The sequence below is a fragment of the Bubalus kerabau genome, chromosome 15 (assembly GCF_029407905.1).
Source record: "Bubalus kerabau isolate K-KA32 ecotype Philippines breed swamp buffalo chromosome 15, PCC_UOA_SB_1v2, whole genome shotgun sequence".
Lineage (NCBI taxonomy): Eukaryota > Metazoa > Chordata > Mammalia > Artiodactyla > Bovidae > Bubalus > Bubalus kerabau.
In genome coordinates this window covers 73,914,567-73,936,134 of record NC_073638.1, presented here as the reverse complement: position 1 = coordinate 73,936,134, position 21,568 = coordinate 73,914,567, and the positions used below count along the sequence as shown (strand labels likewise).

General features: G+C 43.6%; 1 long non-coding RNA gene across 1 annotated transcript in view; it reads left to right on the top strand.

Moving 5' to 3' along the window:
• LOC129629336 (uncharacterized) overlaps nt 1–21,568 on the top strand; it is a 604,584-nt gene that overhangs the window by 31,593 nt on the left and 551,423 nt on the right. The gene's annotated exons all lie outside the window — the stretch shown is intronic.

Below are 21,568 nucleotides of genomic sequence, written 5' to 3'. Positions count from 1 at the left end.
TTGGCAGGCAGATTCTTTACCATCTGAGCCACCAGGGAAGCCCAATCTAGGCCACTTCTTTTAACACTCCTTAAGGGTCAGAGCTCAGAGAAGGCAATGGCACCCCACTCCAGTACTCTTGCCTGGAGAATCCCATGGGCAGAGGAGCCTGGTGGGCTGCAGTCCATGGGGTCGCTAGAAGTCGGACACAACTGAGTGACTTCACTTTCACTTTTCACTTTCATGCATTAGAGAAGGAAATGGCAACCCACTCCTGTGTTCTTGCCTGGAGAATACCAGGGATGGTGGAGCCTGGTGGGCTGCCATCTATGGGGTCGCACCGAGTTGGACATGATTGAAGTGACTTAGCAGCAGCAGTAGCAGTAAGGGTCAGAGCTGGGCTTTATACTTCCTTGTGCTGGTAGGTGATCATTCTGCTCCAACCATAGGCGTCGGCTTTGGCCCATTGCTTCCTCCTGGGTCATCTGGGGACAGCAGGGATGTGGTTGCTCAGGTACAAGAGTCTGCAGCAGGTTTCCTGGCAACAGAGGTGAGGTCAGCAGTCTTGCACAGCAGGCTTTTAAATATCCTCAAGTGCCCGAAGGATGCGCTCACGGAGGATTCCTGTCGAGAGACGGATGAAATCATGTCTGCCTCTCCCCACAGTGTGCCACGTTTTCTGCTGAGATGAAGGAAGAGGCTAAGGGCTGGAATGAAGAAAGAAATGGCTCCTTTCATCTTGGGTTGCTTTACCTTAGGCAGTCTTCAACCTAGGTGTTTTGGGTAGGCCGTTTGCAGGTTCTTCCTGAATCAGAAGCCATTCTCAGGTTTTTTCTGGTGTGGTTCCAGTCCTGATTTGGATGTGTTTTTCATGTGTGTGCTAAAGTCTTCTCTTTGCCCCTCCAGTTCCACTCCCCACCCTTCTCCATCCTGCTGTCTGTGGCAGGCAGACCAGTATGGACCATGTCAATGGTCTCCCTTGCCTTCTGGCTTTTAGCTGGATTTGGCCAAGGTGGAGCCCTGACAGGAAGTCAGAGGAAAGGAGGAGAGGGGCTAGGTATTTATTTCTCTTCCTGGTGACTTTCTGTGCTCAGTAACCATGGATTGATCGATCCTTTGATTGGGTTGCAAGTCTTTTCAGGGTGTCCCTCTCCATGTGATTCTCTGTTTTAGGGTTCTGGTAACCACTTCCTTTCTTGTCCCTTCAGGTCAACAAGTGTGTATTAATCATGTTTCTTGTTTACTGTATTTATGATGCTTTAACATATTTGAGCCTAGTGAATCCGAGGAGGGGATGAGACTGCCCCTCTCTGAATTAGCACATTCTTAGAGATAATTCTTGGACTTGCCTGGAGCATGCCTTTGACAAGTAAACCAACCAATAAGGAGTCCTTACCCTCACTGCCTTCTTTTATAACATAGAATTCCTACAGTGAGAGGCCCTACCCTTCTTGCCCTAAATCACCCAAGCACCAGGAGCCAGACAGCTAGGACCCACTTCTGTAGTGAGAGGCCATTCAAATTATTCAAACTAGTCAATTCTACGGAGAAGGCAATGGCAACCCACTCCAGTGCTCTTGCCTGGAAAATCCCATGGACGGAGGAGCCTGGTAGGCTGCAGTCCATGGGGTCGCGAAGAGTCAGACACGACTGAGCGACTTCACTTTCACTTTTCACTTTCATGCATTGGAGAAGGAAATGGCAACCCACTCCAGTGTTCTTGCCTGGAGAACCACAGGGACGGGGGAGCCTGGTGGGCTGCCGTCTATGGGGTCGCACAGAATCGGACACGACTGAAGCGACTTAGCAGTAGCAGCAGCAGCAGTCAATTCTGAATCTGCCAAACTTGCTTACCCTGCCTTGCCTATTCTCTCTTGAGGAAATCATAATGAAGGCTCTCACCCACATTTTCTTTCTGCTCCTTTTGCCTCCTGACTGGCCCTGGGGCTTCCCCACATGACCCACCATGTTGCAGCACACCCCTTCCCCTTGGGAACTCTGAGTAACAAACTATCTTTTCATTGGCAATGATCTCTTGGTCACCATACCTGACTAAAACACAAATCCCAGGAATATTTAAGAGTGGGCTCTTAGTCTCCTTGTACACACTGCCCTGCCCTTTGTAAATAGTCCTTTTAGTAAACCCTTGTTGAATTACCTTATTGGATATGCAGCCTCTCTCCTATGACTCTGATGGGTGTATTGTGTACGTTTTCTGGACTTTGAGAGTCAGTGAAAGCATAGGGAAGATAACCAGCTTCATATAGCCAGGGGCTTATTTTTTTATTTTTTAAATCTGTTTTTGAAGGATAACTGCTTTACAGTATTGTGTTGTCTTCTACCAAACATCAATATGCATCAGCCATAGATTTACCTATATTCCTTCCCACTTGAACATCCTCCCACCAGGGCTTATGTTTTGATGCACCTGGACTCAACCCACTGTCCTCCTTTTACTGCCCCAGGCAGATAGCAGTGCCTAGCACAGTGCCTGGCACCCATGAAGTGCTCAGTAGACACTTGAATGGATTTCTTCTCCTTGGTGTCCTGTACCATGCCAGACTGTGCTTGAATATATCACACTTCACTGAGTACAACTCTAATTGGTCATAATATTTTAGTGCTGGAAGGAGATTTAGAGAAAATTCAAGTCTCCCTTCTTATTCCTCTAGTTTACAAATTAATCAACTTAAAGACACAGACCAGAATGGCCTCAGATAAGAGGAAGAGCTGAGACTGGAATTCTGATTTCCTGATCAGTATTTTGATCACTGATACTAACTGTAATGCTATGCTATGCTAAGTCACTTCAGTCGTGTCCGACTCTGAGTGACCCCATAGACGGCAGCCCACCAGGCTCCCCCGTCCCTGGCATTCTCCAGGCAAGAACACTGGAGTGGGTTGCCATTTCCTTCTCCAATGCATGAAAGTGAAAAGTGAAAGTGAAGTCGCTCAGTCGTGTCCGACTCTTAGAGACCCCATGGACTGCAGCCCACCAGGCTCCTCCATCCATGGGATTTTCCAGGCAAGAGTACTGGAGTGGGGTGCCATTGCCTTCTCCGACTAACTGTAATAATACTCCCCAAATTTAGTGTAAATAAATAGATGTGCAAGGCCCCATGTTAAACTGTTCTCCTATATTAACTTATTTAATTCTCATGGCCTTCTTAAATACTTACTAGTTTTAGCCTTGTCTTACATATGAGGCATAGAGAGGTTAAGTACTAATTCAAGGGCGTTCAGCTAGTAAGTGGTAGACGAGAGTGCCTATCAGGCAATCTGGCTCCAGAGTCTGCATCATTAACCTTCCTGGCCTAAGAATTACATTGTGTACCCTTTTCATGTGGGCAGTCTTTCTCTTTTATGCAAGGACTTGACGGCAGGGGGCTTAATAACAATATATCACATGCAGACACCAGGTGCTTAGCTATTGCTGACTCATTGTTTGCAAAACCGTCTGAGCTTCTCTGTTGAACTCTTGGATCCAGCCATCAACCAGCCCTTACTCAGTGGCAGTTGTTTTTCTGATGTCATCCACCAGCCCTGAGTAACCGTCATGGACTGAGTAGAAGCCTCCCTGGAGTAGAGGGAAATCCAGCCAGCTGATCTGAGAGTACACTCTCTTCCTGGGCTGCAGTCTGCCTTGGAGTCAAGTGTGAGCATAACTAGAAAGGTTTATTTCCTCTTGCCAAAGAGAGAGACTGGCATTTTTACTTGCCTTGTCTTACAAAATTTGTTGCAATAAGGCAATTTAATTAGCACAGCAGTTTGAGGTTTTAATAGTTACTGTATTTAAGCAATTTCTCTGGCACTCCTACTGTTTTATGAGGCTATAATTTGGCTCCCAAATGGAGAAACAATAAGGCCAAATAAAGCAAAAAGATGGCAGTGTTATTCTGGAGGTTAAGCTCCTGTCCAGCCCATGGAAAGGTACAGTGAAGTAGGGCAGCCGTTTTCTGCTGGCTTCCTCCAAGGACACTCTAATTGTGCAGCATGTTTCGTTGGGTCATTTGCTAAGAATTACACTGTGCAGCTCTTGCCAAAGCTCAGAGATGATAAGGGAGTTCCTAAGAGTTGAATCCAGGTTGGTTTTTCTCTATATAACCAAACAAGGACACATGTCTGCAGTGATGTCTGTGTAGGAACCATATAGTACCCCATGTACAGAAAGATGGTGTCTAGTTTTCCTAGAGCCGAGGGTACAGGAACCATGTGGTGTCCATGCTGGAAGGATGGGACTCTGTTTTCTTGGTTCACAGAATAACACCACATAGTGTTCATGTGGGAAGAGGTGGGGTCCAGTGCCCTGGAGCAGAGAATGTGGAAGCAGATGATGCCCATGAGGAAAAGGTAGAGTCCAGTCTTCCTGGTACAGAGGATGGGGGAGCCACGTGCTGTGTATGTGGGAAGGAGTGGAGTCTAGTTCTTCTGGTGTGGAAGAGGGGGAACTTTAAAGTGTCTTTATGGGAACAGGTGGGGCCCAGTTTTCCTGGAGCAGAGGATTTGGAGACCGTGTAGGGTCTGTGCAGAATTGTGTGAAACAGTTTTTCTGGAGTAGCAAATATCTGCTTCATTGAACTGAAAATTAACCCTTGATGTGAGGGTTTCACCAGGAAGAGACTGGGCGAGGTGGACACTGGAAAGCAGGAGGTTTATGGTATTGTAAAGGTAACATGTGTTTCGACTGGACGTGGTGTTTGAGGTTAGGATTGGAATGGGACAAGTAAGATAATAATAAAAACTATCATTTTTTGACCGCCTACCAGGAGTTGGGCACTATGCTAAGTGTTTGGATCATCTTATGTAATCCTTGCAGCAGCATTAGAAGTAGGTGCCATTATTAAGCCCATCTTACAGAGCGAACTGAGGTTGATTAATTCCTTGAAACATTTACTAAGCACCTGCTGGGCAGTCAGGATACAGCAGTAAAAACACGAACAGGTTACTTTCAAATAGTCATTTGGCAAATAAGTGGTGGTACACCCCAATTGGACTTCAGTCCATTTCTGTCTGATTATGATGTCTGTGTTGATTAGAACAGTTATTAACTAGCCATGTGACATCAGAACACATAATAATATCCAGCTTGTAACAGTAAAGTGGGGCTTCCCAGGTGGCACTAGTGGTAAAGAATTTGCCTGCAATGCAGGAGTCGCAGGAGACCTGAGTTCAATCCCAGGGTTGGGAAGATCCCCTGGAGGAGGGCAGGGCAAACCCACTCCAGTATTCTTGCCTGGGAAATCCCATGGACGGAGGAGCCTGGTGGGCTACAGTCCATAGGGTTGCAGAGAGTCAGACACGGCTGAGTGACTTAGCATGCATGTGCTTGTAGAGTAAGGATGGGGGAAATGCTGGTTCCCTCATTCCTCTGCTCTTTTGAGGTTCTGAATGCCTTTCCTTCAGTATTCTAGGTGATACTGATTTTGACAAAATGCAGCTTCCATGCCCCTAGCGTTTTACTGAGGTTCCACTTTATCCTCATTTTCCAACCAGGACATCCAAAGGCCTCAAACTTCATTTCTCCATGAGCTCCACAGATTCCACTGAATCTGTGAAAAGAGTCTTTTTCCTTTTGCTAATTTGTGTTGTGTTAGGCAGATTTCTGGGGCTTCCCTGGTCGTTCAGAGGGTAAAGCGTCTGCCTGCAAGGCGGGAGACTTCGGTTTGATCCCTGGGTTGGAAAGATCTCTTGGAGAAGGAAATGGCGACCCACTCCAGTATTCTTGCCTGGAGAATCCCATGGATGGAGGAGTCTGGCAGGCTAAAGCCCATGGGGTTGCAAAAAGTCGGACACGACTGAGCGACTTCACTTTGACTTTTCACTTTTTCAGGCAAATTTCTAAGATGACCTCCAGTGATCCCTGCCTCCTGGTTCTCATTTCTTTCTTTATTCTCCTTTCCTTAAGTGTGGGCTGGATATAGTGACTTGTTTTAGCCCCTAGAATCTGATGATGAGATGTCATTTCTGTGATTAGGTTACAGAAGATTGTGCCTTTCATCTTGTTGGCAGGCTCTCTATTGCCTTTCCTCTTGCCTGCTTCAATGAAGCAAACTGCCATGTTGGAGAAAGCCACATGGCAAGGAATTGAGGGTGGCCTCTGGCCAACAGTCCTTGAAGAAGTGAATCCCTGAGCGATTTTGAAAGTGGATCCTTCCCTAGTTGAACCTTGAGATGATCAAGGTCATTGCAAGCTCAGTGGGCACTGATTACAGCCTATGAGAGACTCGAAGTGGAGGACAAGCTGTGCTGTGTCCAGATTTCTGATCCGTATAAACTCTGGGATAATAAATAGGTGTTGTCTTAGCCTCTAAGTTTTGGGGATAATTTGTTATGCAGCAATAGAGAGCAAATACATGCACTTTTAAAATAGGAGACAAAACTCATTTGTTAAAGGGAGTCAATTTCTAATATTTAAGTCTTTAAAAAATTGAGATGTAACTGACTTATAAGGTTCTGTAGGGAACCTCTGGTAGCTCAGTGGTAAAGAGTCTGCCTGCAGAGCAGGAGAAGCGGGTTGGAGTCCTAGGTCGGGAAGATCCCCTGGAGGAGGAAAAGCGAACCCACTCCAGTATTTTTGCCTGGGAAATCCCATCGATAGGGGAGGCTGGCAGGCTACAATCCATGGGGTTGCAGAACAGTTGGACACAACTTAGCGACTGACCACTACCACCACTATAACACTGTGTAAATTTAAGGTGCAGAATGTATTCAATTGATACATTTATACTATTATTTAAATCTTTAGGCATTAATTAGCCATGTAGAAAATTTGTCTTGTTTTTGTTTGCTTTTTGCTAATTCATGCTATAGAACTCATATGGTTTTACACTGAACCTTGTTTCCACATCCCAGAATCTAACTCTCTGCTTTTTTTTTTTTTTTGGAGTATAGTTGCTTTTAACTGCTGTGTTATTATTTTTTTTTTTTTTGCTGTACAGCAAAGTGAATCATCTGCTTTTCTGATCTGCTGACTTTTCTTTGAGTAGGGATTAATCAGCCTCTGTGAAGATGGTCAATATAATTAAAAGGCATATGAGACAGGAGAATATATAATTTTAGTTTACTAGTAAATATTATAAACCATATTTTTTATATCCATGGTGTTGATAAAATCAGATCTTTCCTTTCCCTTAGGGCTAATTCATTTGGAAGCCACATAATAATCAAGTGGTCCTTCCACTGAGTCACTCACTTTGACAAATATACACATTGAACATTGAGCAAGGCAAGGGGTATACGATGATCAACTGAGCAGGCTGTATCTCAGCTCTGACAGAGTTGCTATTGTAGGTTGCCTTGATAAATCTGGAATTCAAGTGTGAGGAAGTGATCTTACTAATACTGATGATCTTGCTAATAGTCCCACGGACAAGCTAGGTTGAGGGACTATTCTGCAGTGAGAGTTGCCTTAACAGAGGGGCCCTGATGCTTGAAGCCATAGGCCAAGGCTGCATCTCCTTTATGTTGTACTTGCTGAACCTCTATATCATTTAATCTTTTTGTATGTATATTCTTATTTTCTGTGGTAACGTTTGTATTTCTTTAGATATGCTATTATTGTCAATGCCATAGCTTGCATTCATTCATTTGAGAAATATTCACTGAGTATGTACTAAGATTCAACACTGATTTTGACAGAAGAGGGTATATCAGTAAACAAGACAGATAATATCCTCCTCTTGTGGAATTTGCATTCAGTTCAGTCGCTCAGTTGTGTCTGACTCTTTGTGACCCCATGAATCGCAGCACACCAGGCCTCCCTGTGCATCACCAACTCCCGGAGTTCACCCAAACTCATGTCCATCGAGTCGGTGATGCCATCCAGCTATCTCAACCTCTGTCAGCCCCTTCTCCTCCTGCCTTCAATCCCTCCCAGCATTAGGGTCTTTTCCAATGAGTCAACTTTTCGCATGAGGTGGCCAAAGTATTGGAGTTTCAGCGTCAACATCAGTCCTTCCAATGAACACCCAGGGCTGATCTCCTTTAGAATGGACTGCTTGGATCTCGTTGCAGTCCAAGGGACTCTCAAGAGTCTTCTCCAACACCACAGTTCAAAAGCATGAATTCTTAGGCACTCAGCTTTCTTCACAGTCCAACTCTCGCATCCATACATGACCACTGTAAAAACCATAGCCTTGACTAGACGGACCTTTGTTGGCAAAGTAATGTCTCTGCTTTTGAATATGCTATCTAGGTTGGTCATAACTTTCCTTCCAAGGAGTAAGCGTCTTTTAATTTCATGGCTGCAGTCACCATCTGCAGTCATTTTGCAGCCCCAAAAAATAAAGTCTGATACCATTTCCCCATCTATTTCCCATGAAGTGATGGGACCAGATGCTATGATCTTAGTTTTCTGAATGTTGAGCTTTAAGCCAACTTTTTCCATTCTCTTCTTTCACTTTCATCAAGAGGCTTTTTAGTTCCTCTTCACTTTCTGCCATCAGGGTGGTGTCACCTGCATATCTGAGGTTATTGATATTTCTCCCAGCAATCTTGATTCCAGCTTGTGCTTCTTCCAGTCCAGCATTTCTCATGATGTACTCTGCATATAAGTTAAATAAGCAGGGTGACAATATACAGCCTCGACGTACTCCTTTTCCTATTTGGAACCAGTCTGTTGTTCTGTGTCCAGTTCTAACTGTTGCTTCCTGACCTGCATATAGGTTTCTCAAGAGGCAGGTCAGGTGGTCTGGTATTCCCATCTCAGAATTTTCCACAGTTGATTGTGATCCACCCAGTCAAAGGCTTTGGCATAGTCAATAAAGCAGAAATACATGATTTTCTGGAACTCTCTTGCTTTTTCCATGATCCAGCAGATGTTGGCAATTTGATCCCTGGTTCCTCTGCCTTTTCTAAAACCAGCTTGAACATCTGGAAGTTCACGATTCACATATTGCTAAAGCCTGGCTTGGAGAATTTTGAGCATTACTTCACTAGCATGTGAGATGAGTGCAATTTTGCAGTAGTTTGAGCATTCTTTGGCATTGCCTTTCTTTGGGATTGGAATGAAAGCTGACCCTTTCCAGTCCTGTGGCCATTGCTGAGTTTTCCCAATTTGCTGGCATATTGAGTGCAGCACTTTCATAGCATCATCTTTCAGGAATTTACATTACAGTGGGTTAAATATACTTTAATGTGGTAGTTTTGTGCACAGACTTCTTGTATCAGTCAGGGTCTAGGTAGGAAAGGAATAAGTATACTTAACTTTGATTATTTGAGAAAAGTTTGGTGATAGGACCATTAGCAAAAGTGTAGAAAGGTTTAGATCAATTGTCCTCAACTAGGGGTGATTTCTGTCCTCTAGGTGACATTTGGAAATCTCTGAATACATTTTTGGCTGTCCCAGCTGGGAAATAGTGTGTTATTGGTGTCTAGTGGGCAAAAGCTGGGCATACTGCTCATCAAGACAGCTTCCCCCAATGATCTGCCATAAGGTTAAGAGTGCTAAAGTTAACAACACTTAATTTAAAGACATCATTAAGGGGTATTAAAGTACACTGAGGCTACCAACGGGGGATCTTTTATCACTCATAGGCATGTGTATGTGCACAGTCAGTTGCTTCAGTCATGACTCCCTCTTTGTGACCCTATGAACTGTAGTCCGCCGGGCTCCTCTGTCCATGGGATTCTCCAGGCAAGAATACTGGAGCAGGTTTCCATGCCCTCCACCAGGTGATCTTCCCTTCCCAAGAATCAAACCTGTGTCTCCTGCATTGCAGGTGGATTCTTTCCCACTAAGCCACCTGGGAAGCCCATTACTCTTAGGACTGGAGGGCAAGTAGAGGGGGAGGTTACCAGAATCCAGAGAGGGCAGCTTGGCAGGAGCTGTGACCTTCAGTAAAGCGATAGTGGCAGAGAGAAAAAGGTAGGGCAGGAAATACCTTGACCTCACTCTCCTTGCTGCCCTCTGATCTCTTGTTAGTTGATCCTTGAGAGAGTTTATTCATATAGTTTACTCAGGTTGACCTTACAGGGCATAGGACAGGGAATAGAAAGGTGTAGAGTAGATCAGGGCAGGTGAGTGGAAGAAATCTAGCAGGATGCTCCATGTGGGTGCCTGAATTTAGATGAAGCTTCTGTTACTTATTTGTAAATTTCTTATTAGGAGGAGGCTAACCAATAGGAAAAGGAGTACATCAAGGCTGTATATTGTCACCCTGTTTATTTAACTTATATTCAGAGTACATCATGAGAAACACTGGACTGGAAGACACACAAGCTGGAATCAAGATTGCTGGGAGAAATATCAATAACCTCAGATATGCAGATGACACCACCCTTATGGCAGAAAGTGAAGAGGAACTAAAGAGCCTCTTGATGAAGGTGAAAGTGGAGAGTGAAAAAGTTGGCTTAAAGCTCAACATTCAGAAAATGAAGATCATGGCATCCGGTCCTATCACTTCATGGGAAATAGATGGGGAAACAGTGGAAAGAGTGTCAGACTTTATTTTTTGGGGCTCCAAAATGACTGCAGATGGTGACTGCAGCCGTGAAATTAAAAGACGCTTACTCCTTGGAAGGAAAGTTATGACCAGCCTAGATAGCATATTCAAAAGCAGAGACATTACTTTGCCAACAAAGGTCCGTCTAGTCAAGGCTATGGTTTTTCCTGTGGTCATGTAATTTATGCTTTTGAACTGTGGTGTTGGAGAAAACTCTTGAGAGTCCCTTGGACTGCAAGGAGATCCAACCAGTCCATTCTGAAGGAGATCAGCCCTGGGATTTCTTTGGAAGATATGATGCTAAAGCTGAAACTCCAGTACTTTGGCCACCTCATGCGAAGCGTTGACTCATTGGAAAAGACTCTGATGCTGGGAGGGATTGGGGGCAAGAGGAGAAGGGGGCGACAGAGGATGAGATGGCTGGATGGTATCACTGACTCGATGGACGTGAGTCTGAGTGAACTCCGGGAGTTGGTGATGCACAGGGAGGCCTGGCGTGCTGCGATTCATGGGGTCACAAAGAGTCGGAAATGACTGAGCGACTGATCTGATCTGATCTGATCTGAACCTCCCCTATGAAGTGCAATAAAAATTTCATAAACCAGCGTTGCTTTTTTACTTTCATGTTTTTATGTCTGAGTGCCCGCAGTGAACTTTTGGATCATCTCAGGTGTGGGTGCAAATACAGTGAAAGCTTTGAATTTTAGGGTATCTAGTAGAAAGGTTGTTAGCATGTGAGAGGTTGTAGCAAAGACAGAAAAAGAAGTGGAGAAGAGCCATAGATGGCTGGCTCCAGAATTTAGCTGTGGACTGGACCTGGTCAGTTTGTTTGTTATGGTGAAGCCAGCTAGTTTAACTCTTGTTGATCTGGGTTAGGAGAGCAGTAGGGATGTAAATGTATATTTGTTGACTGAATGGATGGAGGCTCATTGGAGCCCGTTTCAAAAGTGGGGAGAATGATACAGGTCATTTATCTTCCTTTTTTCTCTATGTGTGTGAATGTCCTTTTTGTTTGTCCAGCATATAGCCTTTTCTTCCTATTAGTATCTCCATCTCCTTTCTGGAGGATTCCTGGTGTTGGTAGTAGGGTTATTTCTGACATTGCCTGTCCCCTTTTCCTTTGGAGGCAAAGGAAGTCAGAGCCTTCCTCCATACATGGCCTCTTTGTCAGTGGCGGGCATGTTGTACTCCAAATGCTATTAGATCTAGGGGCACTGAGCCTTGTGTGAGGGACCCTGATTAAAGATCAGATCCATCGTGGTTGCAGGTGTGTCTTGCACACCGACTTGTGCCTGTTTTGTAATTCTTGCCGGGGGGTCCTAATGTCAAGTCTGTAGCAAACATGGTTCCTGCCTGGTTTTCAGGCCTGGACCTTCGACCCTTAATTGACCCTTTCCATAAATTTCTTTACCTAACTGTATAAAAGCATCAGTTTCTTAACTGTCAGTTTTTTACCACTTGCAACAAGAACCCTTCCCAATATGTGTTGGGGAAAACTTGAGGATGTGTGGAGCATAGGAAGGATATTGCATATATAATTTCCATGTGGTGACAAGGATCACACAACTGATCTAATTTCCTTCCCTAGATTCTGGAAAAGGCCTAATACTTACGTTGACTAGAAGAGGAGTGCTAGAGAATTGGGTGCCTTGCTGTATCAGGCACTGTATAAAAGCTCTGTAGTCTGTGTCACCAATCTAGCTCAGTAAGGTATCATTTCCATTTTTTTTTTCTGTTGGGAAAATTGAGACTCAAAGAAAGCAAATATGTTGCCCAACTTCTCATAGACAATAGGTGTTAGGACAACAGATTTCAAACCAGGAAGCTTTGCAGACTCTTCTTGCATCATTCCAGGTGGACTGTCAGCTGCGCCAGTGTTCAGCAAGTCCTGGGTGAGACTGGGAGCCCTTTGGCCTTGTGCATATCTTTGTATGCCCTTATAAGCTGCAGCAGACTTGGTAATAGACTTAGTAGTAGCAAGGGTAGCCTCCTTTCCCTTATTCCAATATGTAGCTCTTTAAAAATGGTCATTCTGTGATAATGCCCTTTAGTTTCACTAGTTTTTTTCCTTCCCACTGTTGGTGGTGGTCAGCAATTCTTATATAAGTAAGAGGTCATTTAGGATGAAAGAGGCATTTAAGACCCAATTATCAAAGGTGCTCCATGGTGGTGTTAATCTTTCCTGTTGAAACTTGGTCTCAGAGGAGTGGTGGGTTGCTGGATAAAGGAGGGTATTTTTATGCCAGTGTTTTGACACTTCATAACCATTAGCTTTTGCCTAAGTTTTTCTTCCTGAGAAAATGAAGATTTCTGACCTTTGTCAGTAATATTTGATGAAGGTTAGTGGTACCAATTTCCATTTCTAGTAAAAAAAATTGGACTTTTTGGGCACTTAATAAAATTATCTATTTTGTTATCCTAAAGAGAAACATCCCAGATTTCAGCTTTTGATAGCTCTCATGAAACATTTGCTTCCATTAGCAATATAACCATGCAATATTGTGTTTATTTTATTTAACAGACATTTGTAGAGTGTTTATGATGTGCCAGGTTCTCTTCTCTGTGTGTATATCTACAACTGTTGACCCTATTAATCTCAACAACTTTACAAGTTGGGACCTATTATTATACCCATTTTACAAAGGAAAAAATTGAGGCATAAAGAAATGAAATAATGTGCCCCAGGTCACATGTCTCCTAAGTGGCAGAGCTGGACTCACACCCAGAAAGTTTGTCTTCTGAGTTCACACTGGTAACACTGTCCCAGGTTGCCTCTCTGATATGCCAAGAAATGATACAACACAAAAACCCTATAGGCAGAGGGATCTCTTCTTAGAATACTAGAGCTGACCAACCAGATCATTCCTTTCATCTTGATTAGGATTCTGCTTGTGCTTAGCTGCCCTTGGTTGGTGTGCTGCTTTCAAAGTGAGTTGAAATATAAGGACAGTTTGAAAGACTGAGCTCAGACACTGCAGACATTCTCAAATGCAGAGCTTGATGTTCTCAGTTCAGTTGCTCAGTTGTGTCCAACTCTCTGTCACCCCATGGACTGCAGCACACCAGGCTTCCCTGTCCATCACTAACTCCTAGAGCTTACTCAAACTCATGTCCATTGAGTTGGTGATGCCATCCAACCATCTCATCCTCTGTCGTCCCCTTTTCCTACCACCTTCAATCTTCAGGACTTTTAGCATCAGTCCTTCCAATGAATATTCAGGACTGATCTCCTTTAGGATGGACTGGTTGGAGCAAAATAATAAATCATCACAATGTCTGTTGAATAGCAGTCAGAATGGCTGGCAATAACATTATTGACTCAAAGAGGTGACATGTAAACTTTCATGAGTCTAAGGAGGGATTTGATGAGTTGACAATGAGAATTGGTGGGACTGGAGTATAGGTTGTGGATAGAGTCAGGGAGAATGGCAAAAGATGAGGCTGAAGAAGTGTAGTGAGCAAGGGTGAGTTAGGGTGGATTTTAGCTTAAGGGAAGTGGGGCACCATTGAAGGATCTTAAAGAGAAAGTGACATAATTAAGTATGGATCTTAAGGCATCCCTGTTGAGGGTTGATGATTTTCTAGAGGCAGGGAATCATTTGTTCGTTTCTACACTCTGGTTTATTTTGTGACTGTGCCTGGCTTGGTTTGCCCTTAAGGATCCTCTGGATAAAGATGGTAGATCCTAATCAACCTTGCCTTCTGCCAGACAATGCTGTTTGGAGAAATTCTGTATGTGAACAATGGTCAATTTTTATCGATGCGATAATTTTCTGCCATTACAAAGAAATGTCTATCGACCTTTGTGACTCACAGATGTGGTAAATCAGATTTGTTTGGAACCCCCAAATGCCAGGAGTCTGCCACGGAAATAATGAAGGGTCATTTATCCTGCTGAGAGTCTCCTTAAAGGGAATCGATAACCTCATTGTAAAGAAAAATTGCATCATTTCTGTGAGGCCCCTTTCCAGATGAGTAATGTCCTATGGGTGCTGTTTAGCTGCCATTTATAGAATGTTTCCTTGTGACAGGCCCTGACTACATGCTGATAGACAGGAACTCATTTTATTTAAGATGGGTTTTATTGCTCCCATTTTAGGATGAGGAGACTGAGGCTAGCAAATTCAACAATTTGTCCATTATTGCACACTTATAAATGGTAGGGGATTTGAACCTGGGTTTATCAGACACAAAAGAAAGACCTTACACTATATTGTTGTATGTGTGTGTGTAAATGTGTGTGTCTGCGTGCATATGGTCATGGAAGGTTTCAAAGCAAATCATGAGTCAATATCAGACAATACTGCTAAAAATTATCATGGCCACCAGGAAGCTGTCATATTTCCTAAGGTGTTGGGTTTTAGCAGGCTTGAAGGAGAGGAATAACTGGCTTTGGAGTGATCATTTGAATTGTGTATTGGAAATAATTATTTGAAGAGTCAAATATAAGGAATTTAATTGATTATATGACATGCTCTAGAAGCAGGTCAGAGTGATTGAGTCCCTCTAACCCTCAGCCTTGACATATAAAAGCGTCTGACACATAAATGGTGCTTATTTTGTCCCAAGCATTATTCTAAGTGCTTGGCATTTTTAAATGAAGTCTTTTAATCTTTAACCGCACTCTTTGAAGTAGGCAGTATTATTAAGCATACTCACTTTACAGAAGAGAAAACTTAGTCATAGGAGATGAAATAACTTGTCCAGGGTCATCCAAACCCTCATTGGAGGTGAGAGCCAAACCGTCATTGGAGGTGAGAGCCAAACCCTCACTGGAGGTGAGAGCCAAACCAGTGAAAGTTCGGTGTCCAACATGTGCTCTGTGCTGCCTCTGTTTATCATTCCCCTTCCCCCAAACCGGAGCATCTCAGGGGCCTCCTTGTCCTCTCCAGAACAAGGCTGCAATCTCAAGCAGATCCGTAAATACTGGATACAGGTTCCTGTCTCTAAGGTGGTTCTTCTCGTTTAGCCATGATCCCTGGGGCCCAGGGCTGCCTGGGCACGTAGCTGCTGCGGACGGCTCCTGAACCCCAGGGTGTGGGCCACCTTTCTGCCTTCCTTCCTTTTCACCAACCTAGATTTCAGATCTAGGCTGATGGTAATACATTCAGGTCACTTATTGGCCATTTGTTTTTGGTGACTCATGTGTTTAATGGATGGAGAGGAGCTGGTGGCTAGGGTGGAGGTGTGCAGTGCCCACTGGGGATTTAAGCTGTACTTAGCCCATAGATCACAGGTGGAGTCTGAAAGTGACCTTGTCTTTGACACATGTCTTGACTTCTACTGGAGTGTAGGTTGCTGGAGGGCAGGGATGGCATCTGCCTTGTGTGTGTTTGTATGTCTCAGTCTCAAGCATATTGCTTGGTTCATAGTAGATAATTTATACAATGCTTAGATGATCCATCCAGCTTTTGCTGGCCCTTCAACACCCAGAACCTCATCGTGCTCATAGGTTTTCCTGATCTCTCATACTTCCACTCCATCTTTACAGAACTAATTGCTCCTTTATCTGGGTTCTTAATACTGTGAGACTCTTGGCAGTTATGTTGTCTTTGTCTTAATATATAAATCAGGGATAAAGCTCTCATAGTGGTGAACATTTTAATGAAAATATATAAAAAGCATTTTGTTAACTTCAGCATGATATGGAAAGAATAATAATTTTATCTATTAAATACTGAGTTCCTAAAGGCTAGAGATCATTATTTTACATTTCTGTGTCTCCATTTCTTTGCCTTAAATAACCTAGACGAGGCTTACAAGTTGAAGGTATAAGTAATTTGCTTATTTTAAGGGAAATAATGGCACAGAGACTCAGTGGTTCTAGAGACATTTTAATAATTCGTCAGTAATCTTTCTATTGGCTGAGAAATATGAGTAGCCTAAGAAGACTCTGAAAAGATTAATCATAAAGTGACTGCTTCTGTTCTCACATTGCTAAGTCAGATCAATATACACTTTCTCGTGGCTAATTCTGAGGGCTGGTTAATTTAGCGACACTTATGGGTTCAGTGACAATCCTCAAGTTGAGGTTCCCAGAGTCTTTTATTGAGGAAGGCAGAGACCTAAGAAATCATTTACCACTCCCAGTGAGACCTGTAAAATTCTTGGCCATGTAATTAGGGACTTGCATATTAATTCTCAATCCGGGGGATTACTGTAGGCTGCAGAAATGATGTCAGATCTGGAGGAAGGGGCCTGAAGCAGGAAGAAGCTGTGTGCCTATTTCCTGTGTTGGTTGAATCTCTTAGAAATTGCCCTGAGGTCACTCTGAAAAAAGAAATCCAGTCTCATCGTTCATGCCTTGACCTCTTTGCCTCACATTTAAGCAAGACACACACACCCGTTTGGTGGAATGGCCTTTATTATTAATACTGATAATGGCTACCATTATTTAGCACAACAGCTAGGATCATTTAGAAAGACTCACATTAACCCTTGGCCTTGCTCTCACACACATGGCTGATCTTTAGAATTTTGTTCTGGCTCTTTCCATCAGAGGAAGTAGCAGGAGAAAGATTGAAGATGGCTCACAATATCATGCTAGGTTGCATTATACAAGCTACATGTTGTCTCTGCAGAATTTCTACTTGGGGAAGTTTTGCAAGAAATCTTGTGTGACAATCCTTTAAGTAAATCAGCCCCAGTTTAGCAAAGGAATGTATGAGACGGGGGAGAAAATATTCTAATACTTTTCAGTGTACCTGAAGTTGTAGACCTGTGGGATCATCTTATCCCAGCATCACTATAATCGGAAAAGTAGGTATTAATTTTCATTAACGGGGACTCAGAGGTGAAGAGACTTGTCCAGTGTCCCATGGCTGGCAAATCAGCCTTGAAGCACAGTCCTTCTCTGGTCTTTTCCACTAGGCGGTGTTGGGAGCTTGGAGTTCTAGGAGATACATTAAGCTCCTCCCTTCTCATTACCTCTTCTTCCAACCTAGTGGATATGGAAAGATGGGATGGACTCAGAGTGGAGAAATAGCAGAGCCATTCTCTCCAGCATCTGAGTGCTTAAGGCCAGTGGAGGGCTGCATCATCTATGGGTAACTGTCCCCCGGTGTCAGTTCAGATGAAGTTGTCGGTATGGTCAGGAGTTTTTGCTCTCTGACGCTGTGCACTTCCAAGCACAGTTGCTGCCTCTGGGTTCATAGCTGTCTTTCTTTCATTACTGCCCATCACAGGGGAGCTGGAGTGTGTAAGCACTGCGGGCATCTCTCCACAGGCATTAGCTGTTTGTTTGGAGAATTAATTTATGTGCCTCTAAAGGGTTATTGATTTGAGTTAGGTGATTAAAGGCACTCGATAAAGAACCTGCTCCAGCTACTCACCTGTATTCCACTGATTATGGAAAGGAATATATCCATCTTTTCTCTTCCTCTGCCTAAACCCCTCTTCTCTTCTGCTGCCCTAGGACTTTTAATTAGGCTGAGAGGCAGCCTTCTTTGTCTCCTGAGTGGATGTGGCAAGGAGGAGCCGTATTGCAGGGCGCTCTGGAAAGCGGAAAGAGGAAACAGCTGAACCTCTCAACTAGTTGGATAAGCTTGGGAAATAATAATTCCCACCCCCTTCATCTTCTCTCTGTCTCTCATCTAATCAGGTTCTGATTTTACATCCAAAGTGTCTCCTGATTTGTCCCTCTCTCCTTGCTTGCTTCTGATGCTGTCCTGGCTCAGGTCGTGGTTGGTCTGCCTGAACTCCTGCCAGAGCCCCTGAACTGACACTCCCACCCTCCTCTCCCCAACATCCCTCCAGTCTTTCCTCCACCCTGCCGCTGGATGTCTTTTCAAAATCAAGTTCTGATGATATTTAGGATATCTCTTGCTCCTCTGTTTGATACCTGTCTCTTCATTGCCAAATAGGATGAGTTCTGACTTATCAATATGGTCCGTAGGGCTTTCATAACCTGGACTTACTAGCTTATAGGACTGATTTTGTCCTCAGCTACCCTCACATATACTGGGTTCTAGTGATAACGTGTGATCCATCATTTACTGAAGAGAATATTTACTCTCGTTCTTGTGCATCTTTATCTTTTCCCCTGGAAACTTATGTTTATCTCAAATATCACCTCAGGCACTCAGATGTAAAGCCTTTGCTGGTTCCTTCAACTCAGAAAGACCTGGACTCCTTCATTCCGTCCCTCTTCTCACATAGTATTTCAGATGGGTCTTTACTTAACAGTTCTGCTGCTGCTGCTGCTAAGTCACTTCAGTCGTGTACGACTCTGTGCGACCCTATACACGGCAGCCCACCAGGCTCCCCCATCCCTGGGATTTTCCAGGCAAGAACACTGGAGCGGGTTGCCATTTCCTTCTCCAATTCATGAAAGTGAAAGTGAAGTCACTCAGTCGTGTCCGGCTCTTAGCAACCCCATGGACTGCAGCCTACCAGTCTCCTCCGTCTATGGGATTTTCCAGGCAAGAGTACTGGAGTGGGGTGCCATTGCCTTCTCCGACTTAAAAGTTCTAGCATTGTCTTTTTAGTACTTTTTTCTCTAAAATGTGAGTTCCTTGCGGACAGAAGTCATGGCTTATTCATTCTGATATTTCCAGACTCTACTGGAGAGTTTAATACACTTAAAATGATAGATTGGAGTGTTTTTGAGCAAAAATTTGCCTTCATTCTTCTTTCCTTCTGGAGTGGGGGATGTTATGCAGTTTTTTTGCCTCGTTGACTTTGAACTTGGCAGTGTGACTTCCTTAGCCAGTGGAGTGTGAGCAGACATGAGGTAAACAGAGGTTTTTAGTGGGCCTGGGTGCTTGTCTTGTCTTCCTGTGCTCTTGTGCTCCACTGGAACTGCTGGCTGAACTGGGGGCCGCTAGGGGCATGTAAGGAGCAGAATTGAACAAGGTCTAGAGTTTGATCTGACTTCAGCTAAGTTGAGGATCTGTGTGCAGGACGTAAGTGTTGTTGCTTTAAGTTGTTGGGCTTCGAGGTAGTTTGTCACTCAATATTGTTACGGGGTGATTGACTAATGGACTCAGAGGTTTGAACCAGTATATGGATGAGTAATACATAGTTCAACAAGATGATTCTAGGGTCTGAGTGTGTGTGTCCTCTCCAAATTCATGTAATTCTTTATGTATGCTCAGTTGTACCCAACTCTTTGCGATTCTATGGACTGTAGCCCACCAGGCTCCTCTGTCCATGGGGTTTTCCAGGCAAGAGTACTGGAGGGGGTTGCCATTTCATATGTTGAAATCCTAATCCCCCAAAGACGATGGTGGAGCCCTCTTGAATGGAATTAGTGCCTTATGAAAGAGACCCCAGAGAAATCCCTAGCTGCCTCCACAAAGTGAGGACAGCTAGATGGTACCAGCTATGGACTAGGAAAACAGCCCTCATCAAAGTAAATGTGACCATCCTGGTGCCTTGATCTTGGACGCAGCAGCCTTCAGAACTGTGAGAAAGAGATGTTCATTGTTACCCGGTCTGAGGCATTTTGTTATAGCAGCCTAAACAGACGAAGAAAGATGAGTTAAAAGAATGAGAGAGAGGAAAAAAAATTATGAGACAAGAGCTCAAAAGTTATGAGTGGAATCCTTGTGCATATATTTCTTGGGAAAGCATGACATTAGGAACCTCATGATAAGTCATCATTCATGGAAAGTTCAGGATGGGATTATCTGAAGTTGTGGTAGTATCATAAACTTTAATGAAAGATATTTTGTCTTAGTTTTATAAGCCTGGCATGGAGGCTGAAGCTTACAAATTGTAAAACTCTTAAGATAGAAATTAAGTTTCTCACTTGAATATTTATCATGGAAAACATAATCAGAAGGCAAATCTTCTGGGAAGAAAGTTGCATAATGAATTCCAAATCCTAATAGAAATTATTATTGGGTTGTAAACTTTTTTGGATTAACCATGCCACCGTTCCTCTTCATTAGTGTGGATAATTAAAAGTTAACAGTGTATCATTTCTTGATATATTTATGGATATTGCTGTACAAATGGCATGATTGGTATGGCCTATGACTAGTTATTTTCTTTAGTAGGGGCATTCGGTTAATGAGTTCAGCACTAGAGTACTGAGATGTAAATGGATTTATGAAGTTTGTCTTCACAGTCTCAAAGGCATGCCAGGAAGACTTAGTAAGAATGTGTGACTGAACAAGCACAGCATTTATTTTATCTACAGAAATCAGGTAGTGTCTAACACATGGTGCATGCATGCTCAGTCATTTATGACTTTTTGGGACCCTGTGGACTGTAGCCCACTAGGCTCCTCATGCCCTCCAGGCAAAAATACTGGAGTGGGTTGCCATTTTCTTCTCTAGGTGATCTTCCCGACCCAGCTATTGTACCTGCATCTCCTACATTGGCAGGCGGATTCTGTACCACTGAGCCACCTGGGAGCCCTCTAACACATAGTAGGAATTAAGTGTTTATCCGAAAGAGAGATCAAAATTATACAGAATTAAGAGAAATAAAAGATGGAGAACTGAATCAGCACTAGCACGTGGGGCAATTCCTGAGTCCACAGGCCTTTATTCCTGGCAGTGAGTCTAGCAGGAGAAATTAGGTTTGATCTGCCACCCTGGGAGAATTCATGATGTAGCGAGGTGACTGATGAATCACAATCTATCCTGCCTTGCCTTGCCTGCCTCAAAGAACCCAGAGTTCTTGAACCCTGCAGGGTTAAGTTCTTAATTTTTGAATTCAGGGTCAAAAATTAAGATGCTTGCTTGAATATTAAGCTTTCAAATGAGAAAAATGTCATAAGTTGTTGGTTTGATTTGGATTAATAGGGTCATGTTGGTGTTTTGAGGAGAGAAAATTACATGCTTGAAGGTGTAAATGTGTTCTTTCTGCTCTTAGCTTCTTGAGATATTGTGACATTAAGGACTGTGCTCGTGTATCATTTGATCTCTGACCTCCTGTTGTCTATGAGGCTATTGCATCTCCTCTCGAGTGGGCCTGCTGTTAATTAGGGCACCAAAGCTGTCATACGCTACTACTGTGATGTCTGCCCATAACAGCTGCCCCTGTGACTTGTTTTCTCTGTCTGCCTTGCCCATCTCTCCAGTATGCCAGAACAGCAGCTCTTTGGTCATTGGAAATGCCATTAGAAACTTCACAAAAACTTTCTTGAAGTCTGTGGAAGTTGGTGCAGATGGTAAAATAGGATTTCTTCCACTTGA